Here is a 12688-nt window from a genome sequence, read left to right on the forward strand (position 1 = left end):
CCACCTGGACACACCCCCACCACCTTTTCCCATTTATCCCACATGGGGTTTTATTCTATGGCTAAACCACTTAACTTGTATATCCCTGGACATGTGGGGCAATTTAACATGGCCAATCCACCTAACTTGCACACTTTTGGACAGTGGGGGAAAAAAAGTGGAGCACCCGGAGGAAACTGATACAGACACAGGGAGAACGCACAAACCCCACATCAAGGCAAGAATCGACCCCAAGTCCCTGGTGCTGTGAGGCAATGTTAACGCCTGTATGAATCTGTTCCAGGACCTACAGTCCATCTTCCTGAATTCAGTACCTACATCCTCCTTCTCCACGGCAAAGAAAAAATGTGAAGGACTCATTTAACACCCTACCAATGTGCTACAGCTCCATGCAGGCTGTCATCTTGGTAGCTAGTGGGTTCCATTCTTTCCCTTGCTATCTTTGTTCCCATCATATACTTAGAATATTTTGGGATTCTCCCTAATTTTGAGGTAAAAACAATGACTGCAGATGCTGGAAAGCAAATACTGGATTAGTGGTGCTGGAAGAGCACAGCAGTTCAGGCAGCATCCAACAAGCAGCGAAATCGATGTTTTGGGCAAAAGCCCTTTTGCCCGAAACGTCGATTTCGCTGCTTGTTGGATGCTGCCTGAACTGCTGTGCTCTTCCAGCACCACTAATCCAGTATTCTCCCTAATTTTACCCACCTTTTCATGCCCCCTCTTGCTCTCATAGTTGCTTTAAGATCACATCTGCACTTGTATTGTATTCCATTTTCAAAGTTCTTGCTCATGCACCTAAGCTCATCTGTCCTCCTCCAGCTCTTTCTTTCATGTCCTTCCCATTGCTTACATTCACACCATAACTTTGTATTGTCACTGGACCTGAACCTAATCTAGGGCAAACACATCCACAGTACGTGTTTGAAGTTTGAGCAGTTTTGGCTTCAAATTTGTGAGCTACAGGCTCAACTAAAGTGACTGTGCTGCATTAGGGAGGAGGAAGGTTTTGTGAATTCTTTGTACTGTGAAGCAGTCGTATTTCTTACTGTCCAGTAACAGGAAAATATGAGACACGTAAGGGGACCCAGAGCGCATAAGCCTCAGTCTTTGAAGTTGTCCAACAGGTTGAAATTCTTTCAGCTTAATTAATTAAGAGTGGGTCCTAAAGGGTGAATGAACTAACTGACCATGACATGATGGTATGGAAGCTATTTGAATGGGGGTGCAAAATGTAATAATAGTGGCAGACAGTACAGTCACAGGTATTGATGTTCACTGAAGCAAGGAACGTGAGTGCAGATGTATTGTCTACCTTGTGCCAGGGTTTGGGATGTTGGCTCAGAACTGCAGACAAACTTGCAATGGGAAGGGAACATCCAGTTGTTGTGGCTCCATGTAGGAGCCATAATATAGGCAAGACAAAGAAGAAAGTTCTGTATAAATGTCATATTAAGAAGCACAACCTCGAAGATCACTATTACTTGAGCACCATACAGATTTGCATTCGGCAAATGAATGAATGTGTGGCTCAAATAGTGATGTGAGGCACTGGCAGCAGGACTGGGGAAAGTGAAATCTGTACCATCAGATGATCTCTACGTGGCCTGAACTGTGCTTGAGCTGATATCGTAGTGAGCTGCATAATTAGGGAAATGGAAAGGATTTTAAACTAAAGGGCTTTCGATTAAAAGAGACCAGATTTTATTAAAATAAGGCAGGATGTAGCCAATGTTTACTGGAAACAGCCACTTGAAGGTAAATGTACAGCAGAAGAATGGGAGGCATTCAACTGGAATTGGCACAGTTACAGGCCTAACGTGTTCCCTTTAGAGTGAATGTAAGAGAAACACTGTCAGAGAACACTGGGTGTCTAGGAATTTTTGCATCTTGATAAGGTACAAAGACCGCAAATCACTGGAGGCTCGGAGTATAAAAAGTGCAGAGGTGATCTTGAAGCAACTATGAAAGCAAGAGGGGGCATGAAACGAAACGATAAGTAAAATTTAGGGAGAATCGCAGGATATTCTAAGTGGTTTAGCCATGGAGTAAAACCCCATGTGGGATAAATGGAAAAAGGTGGTGGGGGTGTGTCCAGATGGGAAGCTTTTAGGAGGGGTGCTGTGGACTTAATGGGCCTAAATGGACTCTATGCATTGCAGGAATTCTGAGAGTGAGTGGGTATTGCAGATTTTAGTGGATTTAAAAGTGGTCTGATCCCAAGTCCAGATGAGTTGTAATCCAGGCTGCTGTGGAAATCATAAAATCTTAAAGGAAATCACAAATTTTAAATCCTCTCTGGCTACAGTGGAGGTGCCAGAAAGCTAGAGAATAGCTAATGTGGTTCCAGTTTTCAAGGTGGGTGTTAGAGAGAAACTGGGAAACCAAAGGAAAACTATTGGAGAAAATCCTGAAGGCGTGAATTAATCTCCACTTGGAGAGACACCAATTGATAACCTCCATTTGACAAAGCCATATTGGCTTTGTCAAATGGAGGTCATGCTCAACAAATTTGTTTGAAGTTTTTGATCTGGTGATCAGGTCTGCAGATGAAGATAGTGCAATTGCTGTAGTTTTTGTGGATTTCAACAAAACCTTTGGCCAGGTCCCACTGAGAGACTGGTGAGGATAAAACTCTTGGGATCCAGGGTAACTTGGCAAGTTGGATCCAAAATTGGATTAGTGATGGGAGACAGAATGGTGGTAAAAGGTTGCCTGTCTGACTGGAGATTGGTGTCTACTGGCATACCACAGTGATCTATGCTGGGTCCCTTCCATAAAAGATATAGAAGAAAATGTGGAGAGGGGTGACAGTGAGAAAGAAGGTCTTAAATTCCAGGAGGATATAGATGTATTGTTCTGATGAACAGATTGGTGAATAATGGAATTTAACCCTGATAAGGTGATGCACTTCAGAAGAACTAACAAGGCAAGGAGGATTCCATGAAAGGCAGGACACCAGGAAGCTCAGGATAGAGGGGTCTTTGGGTGCTTGTCCGCAGATCCTTGATGGCGGCAGCAGGTCAGATAATAGAGTAGTTATGGATGCATATGGGACACTTGCTTTTATCATTGCAATAGCATGGAGGTTATTTTGAAGCTGTTCAGGCTTTTGGTTAGGCCAGAGGTGGAGAGTGTAGTGCGGTGACCAGAACTATGGATGTGATTGCACTAGTTGGCACAAAGGCGATTCACTAGGATGTTGACTGGGATGGAGCAGTTTGCCAATGCAGAGAGGTGGATAAGCTTGGGTTGTTTTCTTTGGAGCAGAGAAGAATGAGAAGGATCCTGACTGAGGTGTATAAGATTGAGGGGCATGGATAGAAAGCAGCTGTTACCCGTAGTTGGAAGAGTCAGTAACAAGGGGGCATAATTTTAAGGTGAAAGGCACGAGGGCATTTGAGGAAATATCTTTTCATCCAATGGGTGGTGGGAATCCGGAATTTGGAATGCACTGCCTGACAAGGTAGTTGAGGTGGAAAACCTCAATCTTTTTCTAAAACAAAAAGTGGATAAACTCTCGATGGCTTATAACCTTGAAAGTTAGGACAAATACTGGAAAGTGGCACTAGTAGAGATGTAGTGTCGCTTTTTGTCAGTGCAGACTTGATGGGTCAAAGGACCTCTTCGATACTGTATTATTCTTTGGAATGAAGGATTAAATTCATAAAGGTGTGGTAAATGAAAGAGCAGAGATGAGGCAAAAGAGCAAGCTACTTTTATGAGAAATGATAAACATACTGTGACAGGAAGGGACATAGTAAAAATTCAGTGTACATCACTAGATAAGACGAGAGGTTACAAAAAGAATAAAACTTAAAAAAAAAACTGTCTGACTGCACTTGGCCTTTGAAGGACCTATTCTGACAAGTACTGATAAACCTATCCCAACAGTCACTGCATCAGAGGTCAGATCAGTTTTCCTTCGTGTGAATCAAAGGAAAGTGATGGGACCAGATGGAGTACCAGACCACGCACTCAACCTCTCCCTGCAGCAGGCCACTGTCCCTGCCTGTTTCAAGATGGCCAGCATCACCCCTGTGCCTAAGAATGCTCATGCAGCATGTTTCAATGACCACTGCCCAGTGGCCCTAACTTAGGTGGTCATGAAGTGCTTTGAAAGGCTGGTCATGGCATTCATCAACTCCAGCATCCCCACTACCCTTGACCCACTCCAATTTGCCTATCGGACTAACAGATCCACATCAGATTCCATAACACTTGCCCTTCACTCTTCCCTAGAACACCTTGACACCAAGAACAGCTACATAAGAATCCTACTCATTGACTACAGTTCAGCCTTCAACACTATTATCCCCTCAAGACTTGATTGATACTAAACTTAGCGATCTCTGACTAAGCCCTACTCTCTGCAAATGGATCCTCAGTTTCCTGACCCACCGGCTACAAGCAGTAATGACTGGGGACAATATTTCATCCTCACTAACACTCAATACTGTCGGCCCCCCCCCCACCCCGCCGCGCCGCCGGGTGCATACTTAGTCCCCTACTGTACTCCCTCTATACCCATGACTGCGTCACCAAATATCAGGCTAATGCCATTTACAAGTTCACTGATGACACCACCACAGTCGGTTGAATCTCAGATGGTAACAAAACAGACTACAGACAGGAGGTGGAAGACCTGCTGGAAAAAGGGTGCACTGAGAACAACCTAGCTCTCAATGCCGATAAAACCAAGGAACTCATTATTGACTTTTGGCAGGATGTTACTCATGCCCCCCCAACACATTAACAGCACCAGAGGTGGAGCGAATGGAGTGTGTCAAGTTCCTGGGAGTGGTCATTCACAGCAAGCTTTCTTGGGCTCTTCATGTGGACTGACTGGTTACAAAGGCCCAACAAAGTCTCTTCTTCCTCGGGCAGCTGAGGAAATTTGGCATTATGATGAATACCCTTGCCAACTTTTATAGGTGCGCCATTGAGAGCACTCTGTTTGGATCTATCACTACCTGGTATGGCACCTGTACCATTCAAGATCGGAGACTATTACAGAGAATGGTGAACTTGGCTCGGACGGTCTCAAAGGCCAACCTCCCATCTATAGAATCCACCTACCAGGCCTGCTGTCAAGGAAAGGCTGCCAGCATTCTCAAAGATCCACCTTGGCAATGTTTTTTTACAACCTCTGCCATCGGGGAAAAGGTATAGAAGCCTGAGCATGCATGCCAGCTGGTTTCGAAACAACAGTTTCTACCCTACTGAATGGACTCTCAAACTCTTAACATTTGCCTGTACCTGTTTTTGTTTTTGCTGCTGTTTACCTATTATTTCCTTATCTATGCTACTTAACTGTGACCTGCCTGTATTGCTTGCAAGACAAAGCTTTTCACTGTGCCTCGGTACATTTGACAATAAACTCAATTCAATTCCAAGCAAAACAGATGAACAAATAAATAAAAATAACCTGATAGCCATTACAGAGAGATGATGGCAGGATGACACTGATGGAATATTGAAGGTTACAGAACATTTTAGGACAATCATGAATCCAGGAAAAGGTGGAGTGGTAGCTTTGTTAGTAGTGATTAGAGGTTGATGTTTCCTTTGTTGCTTTTGAATTTACCCTTCCTGGAATCTTTCTAATACCGCTCATTTTGTTTTCTCAAATTTAAGTGTGTGGAATAACCTAATTAGTGCAGCAATTGTTCTTTTTTGAGTCATGTGTGGCATTGAGAAGACAACACTTTTTGCGTTTTTACATAAAAGCAAAATACTGTGGATGTTAGAGATTTGAAATATAAATAGAAAATGCTGAATAAGCTCAGCAGGCCTGACAACATCTGTGGTGAGAAGAAACATGTTAATGTTTAGGAGTCCAATATGACTCATATCACCGAGCTAAATGTAAGCTATGTGATGTGTAACTGAAATCTATTGAGCATTTCTGATAGCTAGCAATTTTCATTTCTTTTTCTGGTGGTACTTTGTTTTTAGTGGGATTTGAATTTCTGACCTTTGTTAGTCCGGTATCATGCAGGAGAAAGTGAGGTCTGCAGATGCTGGAGGTCAGAGTTAAGAGTGTGTTGCTGGGAAAACACAGGTCCGGCAGCATCCAAGGAGCAGGAGAATCAACATTTTGGGCATAAGCCCTTCATCAGAAATGAGGCTTGTGGGCCAGGGCTAAGAGATACATTTGAGGGGGAGGGGGATAGTACTCTGGGTGTACAATCTGGTATCATAACTAGTGCATTGCTATAACTGTATAACCTTCCCTCTTACCCTGAAGGACATGACTTGTACTTATATTCTAGGTCGCTGGGATTTTTTGAGAGAGGCAAAACTATCAGACATTCTCAGTTGACCATTTGAGCATCATGGATATTATCATTTAACCTTGATGCTTTCGAGTAGCTATCTTTTTAATTCATCCATGTATGAGTCTTTGTCTGGCCAACATTTATTGCTGAGCCCTAATTGGTGTTGAGCTCCCTTCTTGAACGTTACAGTTCATCATGAAGGGGAGATAAGGGTTTTTCTTTCTTTCCCACTATACCTTGCTCAACTTTGCCCTACACTATCCTGTCTCTGTCTTAGGCATATTGAAAACAAAACCAGCTTCCTGCATCTCTACTGAATATGTGAATGTAAGAAGTTGATGAGTGGTCCATCAAACCTATTCCATAGTTATGATGGTCAGCATATCAAGACTAAATATTTCCTCCCCCTTCCCTGCAATCTCCACCTGTAGACCCATCTCAACAGGCAACTACACACATTTACTAAACTCCTTCACTGTATTCAGTACGGGAATCAAAGGTTATGAGAATAGAATTGGGGATTATCAGAGTAGACATCTAATTGAATGGCAAAGGAGACTTAATGGGTTGAATGGTCTGTGGCTTATGGTATTAGCTTTTCCTTTGAATGTCAAGGGGTGATGGTGAGAATGTCTGTCGCTAATTTGGGGATTGTCATTGCTTGGCATTTTTGTTGGCCCCTGTGTATGTATGTTTTTGGAAAGGGTAAGACTGGATAGACTTGATTAGATTAAATTCCGTACAGTGTGGAAACAGGCCATTTGGCCCAACAAGTCCACACCAACCCTCAGAGTATCCCAACCAGACCCATTCCCCTACATTTCCCTCTGACTAATGTACCTAATACTATGGGCAATTCAGCATGGTCAATTCACCTGATCTGCACATCTTTGGATTGTGTGAGGAAACCGGAGTACCCGGAGGAAACCCACGCAGACACTGGGAGAACGTGTAAACTCCACCCAGACAGTGGGCTGTCGCTGGAATGGAACCTATGTCCCTGGCGCTGTGAGGCCGCAGTGCTAACCATTGAGCCACTGTGCCACCTGAAAGTCTTGGACTGAACTGAACAACCAGAACTGAACACAATATTCCAAATGTGGTCTAATTAGGGATCTATAGAGTTACAACATAACTTCATGGCTCTTAAATGCAATCCCCTGTTAATAAAAGCCTTCTTATCAACCCTATCAACTTAGATGGCAACTTTGAGGGCAAAGAAGAGCATAGAATCCCTACAGTGTGGAGCAGGCACTTTTGACCCAACAAGTCCACACTGAACCTCCGAAGAGTTACCCACCCAGACCCATTCCCCTACCTTATATTTACACCTGACAAATGTACCTAACCTCCACATCCCTGAACACAATAGACAATTTAGCATGGCCCATTCACATTACTGGCATATCTTTGGATTGCGGGAGGAAACCAGAGCAGACACTGGGAGAATGTATACAGTCCACACACAGTTGCCGGAGGCTGGAATCAAACCTAGGTCCCTGCCATTGTGAGGTAGCAGTGCTAACCATTGAGCCACCATACTGCCCCAAAGAGTGGAAATGGACCCCAAGATCTCTCTGTTCCTCTGCACTGCCAAGAATCCTGCCTTTAACCCTGTATTCTGTATTTAGATACAACCTTCCAAAATTAATCACACTATACTTTTCTAGGTTGAACTCCATTTGCCACTTCTCAGCCTAGGTCTGGATTCCATTGATGTCCTATTGCAATCTACAACAGCCCTCCACACTATCCACAACTTCACCAACCTTTGTGTCGTCAACAAACTTACTAACCCACCCTTCCACTTCTTCATCCAACTCATTTTTAAAAATCCCAAAGAGCAGAGGTCCCAGAACAGATCCCTGCAGAACATCCCTAGTCACCAGACTCCAGGCTGAATACTTTCCTCCTACCACCACCTTCTGTTTTCTACAGGCCAGCCAATTCTGTATCCAGACAGCCAAATTTCCCTGTATCGCATGCCTCCTTACTTTCTGAATGAGCATACCATGGGGAATTTTATCAAATGCCTTGCTAAAATCCATGTACCCTACATTGACTGTATTCAGAATCCTAAAGATTTTTCATGCCCCTTCTCACTCTCCTACGTCCATTGATCAGTTCCTTCTTGGCTACCTTCTCACCCTCTAAAGCCCTGTCTGATCCTTGCCTCCTCAACCTTAGGTAAGTGTCCTTCCTCTTGCCTAGATATTCCACATCCCTTGTCACCCAAGGTTCCTTCAGCCTACCATCCCTTCCTTGCCTCAGTGGGCCAAACCTATCCAGCACTATCAGTAAGTGCTCTCTAAACAGCTTCCACATTTCTGTCATGCATTTCCTTGAGAACATCTGTTCCAAGTTAGGTGCCCCAGTTCCTGCCTATTAGTATCATAATTCCCCTTTCCCCAATTAAATACTTTCCCATACAATCTGGCACAACTCCAGTAGACAGTGAAGATGCAACGATCATAGCCAAAGGCACAGCAATCTCTTCTGTCACTTCCTGTAGTAACCTTGGGTAGAATTCAATACATAGGGACATTTAAGCGACTCTTGGATAAGCACGTGGGTGATAGTAAACTGGAAGGATGTTGGATATAGGTTTGCTTGCTGAGCTGGAAGTTCACTTCCAGATGTTTTGTTACCCTACTAGGTAACATCTTCAGTGGGCCTCAGGTGAAGCAATGCTGAAAATTCCTGCTTTCTATTTATATGTTTGGGTTTCTTTGGGTTGGTGATGTTATTTCCTGTGCCTTTTCTCAGGTGGTGGTAGATGGGGTCTAACTTGATGTGTTACTTGATGGAGTTCCGGTTGGAATGCCATGCTTCTAGGAATTCTTGTGTGTGTGTCTTTGGCTTGTCCTAGGATGGATGTGTTGTCCCAGTCGAGGTGGTGTCCTTCCTCATATGTGAGGATACTCGTGGAAGGATATGTCAGATAGTTTGATCTTCGAGTAGGATAAAAGGTTGGTACAACATCAAAGGCCAAGGGGCCTGTACTGTTCTAGGTTCTATAACAGACAAACTAAATTTGCAGGTGATAGCCACTAATTTGATTATCCATTCTGTTACTTAAATTGAAGGGGAAATATTTACAGGTTATAAAGTAAAAGATCAGTAGGAAATTTTTGAAATCAAGTTAAGCAATAAGTTTTAAAAAAATAGAGTTGCAGGGCCAGGTGAAGTGTTGTACCTGCATGATGTGGGAATTAGTAGACCCCATTGTGGTTTGTAGTGAGCTCTGTAGCAAGTGTTGGTTCCTTGAGGAACTCTGACTGACTCAGAGTTGGAGTCTGAGCTTTGCATGCTACTACAAGAGAGGGGTAGACTTAGGTGGATGCTGTGTTTCAGAAGGTAGTCAGACCTCTTAGATTAACTACTTCAAGTTTGGTCAGTGATCAGGGACAGGAGAGTGTGGCAAAGTTCCAAAACAATGCAACAGCATTACTTTTTGTCATTACATAAATGATTTGGATGGGAGCATAAGAGGTACAGTTAGTAAGTTTGCAGATGACACCACAATTGGAGGTGTAGTGGACAGCAAAGAGGATGACCTCAGATTACAACATGATCTGGACCAGATGGGCCAATGGGCTGAGAAGTGGCAAATGGAGTTTAATTCAGATAAATGTGAGGTGCTGCATTTTGGGAAAGCAAATCTTAGCATGACTTATACACTTAATGGTAAAGTCCAAGTGAGTGTTGCTGAACAAAGATACCTTGGAGTGCAGGTTCAATGTAGAGTCGCAGGTAGTTAGGTTAGTGAAGGCCGCATTTGGTATGTTTTCCTTTATTGGTCAGAGTATTGAGTACAGGAGTTGGGAGGTCGTGTTGCGGCTGTACAGGACATTGGTTAGGCCTCTGTTGGAATATTGCATGCAATTCTGGTCTCCTTCCAATCGGAAAGATGTTGTGAGACTTGAAAGGGTTCAGAAAAGATTTACAAGGATGTTTCCAGGGTTGGAGGATTTGAGCTATAGGGAGAGGCTGAACAGGCTGGGTCTGTTTTCCCTGGAGCGTTGGAGGCTGAGGGGTGACCTTATAGAGGTTTACAAAATTATGAGGGGCATGGATAGGGTAAATAGGCAAAGTCTTTTCCCGGGGATCGGGGAGTCCAGAGCTAGAGGGGATAGGTTAGGTGAGAGGGGAAAGATCTAAAAGAGACCTAAGAGACAACATTTTCACAGAGGGTATGGAATGAGCTGCCAGAGGAAGGGTGGAGGCTGGTACAACTGCAACAGTTTTAAGAGGCATTTGGATGAGTATATGAATAGGAAGGGTTTGGAGGGATATGGGCCGGGTGCTGGCAGGTGGGACTAGATTGGGTTGGGATATCTGGTCAGCATGGACGGGTTGGACTGAAGGGTGTATTTTCATGTTGTACATCTCTATGGCTCTGTGTGACTGAGTGAGCTAGTTAGAGGAGTCTCAGCCCTTGAGCTTGTCTGGCAGGTTTGAGATTCTTGTTCCCATTGTGGGTGAGAGTGAGCGTGTAGGGAGAATGAGCAAACTGACTATAGTGCTATGGAAAGGATGAGGAAGATTCCGGCATAGGAGGTAAGGGGGCAGCTGCAAGACGAGAGATTGTAAACTTGAGGCTGTTGTATTTAAATGCACGCAGCGTACATTCAGGTGGTGGGAGTAAAGACAAATTATAGTTGTAATCAGAGATTGTCTAGTCCCCTGAAGATCCAATAGTCTGTGGCCAGAAGTGGGTATTCCTGAAGGCTGCTTTGTCTGCCTGGATATTTTGTGTACAGTGGAGCTTGGAGTAGGAGGGGAAAGATCCAGTTGTCTTTGTTCATGTAGGTACCAACAATATAAGGAGAGGAGGTTCTGCTGAGAAAATATGAGCAGCTAAGGACTAACTTAAAAATCAGAACCAAACAAATGGTCGTCTGTCCATTATCACCTGAGCCATGAGCAAATTGACACAGGGTCATCAAAATCAAAGGTAATCCTGAAGCCCAAAGATTGGTGTGGGAAAAATGGGTTCGAATTCGTGAGATATTGGTGGTAGGAGTATTGGGGAAAGAGGGAGCTATTTCAATGTGCCTGAATCATGCCAGGGCCAGAGTCCTGGCAAATCTCATAACTAGGACTGTAGATAGGGCTTTAAACTAAATAGTATGAGGTGGATTTTGTTGCATGGAAAGTTATGCAAAGGGTTAAAGTGAAGGGGAGTTTCTCAGCTGATGTTATTAAAGTTTCCAGAACAAATAGTCGGACAGGGAATATGGAAAGGATGAGAAAGATTCAGGCGTAGGAGGTAAGGGGGCAGTTGCAAGAGGAGAGATTGTAAACTTGAGGCTGTTGTACTTAAATGCACGCAGCATACAAAATAAGGTAAATGAGATTGTAGTCCAGATGCTATTGGTAGATATGACATGTGTAAGGGGTTCAGGGCTGGGAACTAAATATCCAAGGATGGGTATCTTTTCGAAAGGATGCATGTCCTATCAAAAGGACAGGCAAATGTGCAGAGGGGGTGGACTTGCTGCCTTAGTAAGAAATTAAATTAAATCGACAGTGAGAAGTGATACAGATTTGAAAGGTGTCAACTGGATGACTGTACTTCAGAGTTCTAAAAGATAGCTGAAGAGATTGTAGAGGCATTCATGGTTATTAGAAATGCCTAAAAGTTCCCTTTAAAATCTAGTTAGTGTGTGTGATTTATTAGATTACTTAGTGTGGAAACAGGCCCTTCGGCCCAACAAGTCCACACTGACCCGCCGAAGCGCAACCCACCCATTCCCCAACATTTACCCCTTTACCTAACACTACGGGCAATTTAGCATGGCCAATTCACCTGACCTGCACATCTTTGGACTGTGGGAGGAAACCAGAGCACCCAGAGGAAACCCGCGCAGACACGGGGAGAATGTGCAAACTCCACACAGTCACCTGAGTCAGGAATTGAACCTGGGTCTCTGGTGCTGTGAGGCAGCAGTGCTAACCACTGTGCCACCGTACCGCCCAAATTTATCTTTCTAGTGTGTAGTCCCTTTGAATCCTTTCACATGCTCACATTTATCACAGAACAAGACCTGCAGCATAGCTTTCTGACTTTCTTGCAGCTTAACAGGAGTTGAGGAAATGCAAAAGTAAAAAGACCCTGATGGAAGTTGTGAACAGGCCTCTTAGCAGTAGACACGATGTGAGGAGGAAAATATGGTGGGCTTCAATGGACTTGGAAAATCAGGTTGGTAGTTGATATCAAAGAAAGGAATTTGTGCAATGTGAACAAGATCTTTTTTTTATTGGCGTAGCTTGTGGTGGAGCCCACTAGGGAACAGGCAGTTCTAGATTTGGTGGTGTGGAATGAGGCAGATTTCCGTAGGGAACTTTGTGAAGGAACCCGTCAGGTGCAGTGAACAAAATATGATAGAATTCACCCTTTTTTT

At 43.8% G+C, this 12688-nt stretch overlaps 1 protein-coding gene across 14 annotated transcripts in view; it reads left to right on the forward strand.

Annotated features, from left to right (window-relative positions):
- dym (dymeclin) overlaps nucleotides 1-12688 on the forward strand; it is a 559079-nt gene that overhangs the window by 27059 nt on the left and 519332 nt on the right. The gene's annotated exons all lie outside the window — the stretch shown is intronic.

This window comes from Chiloscyllium punctatum, chromosome 1, assembly GCF_047496795.1.
Source record: "Chiloscyllium punctatum isolate Juve2018m chromosome 1, sChiPun1.3, whole genome shotgun sequence".
In the NCBI taxonomy this organism is placed as follows: Eukaryota; Metazoa; Chordata; class Chondrichthyes; order Orectolobiformes; family Hemiscylliidae; genus Chiloscyllium; species Chiloscyllium punctatum.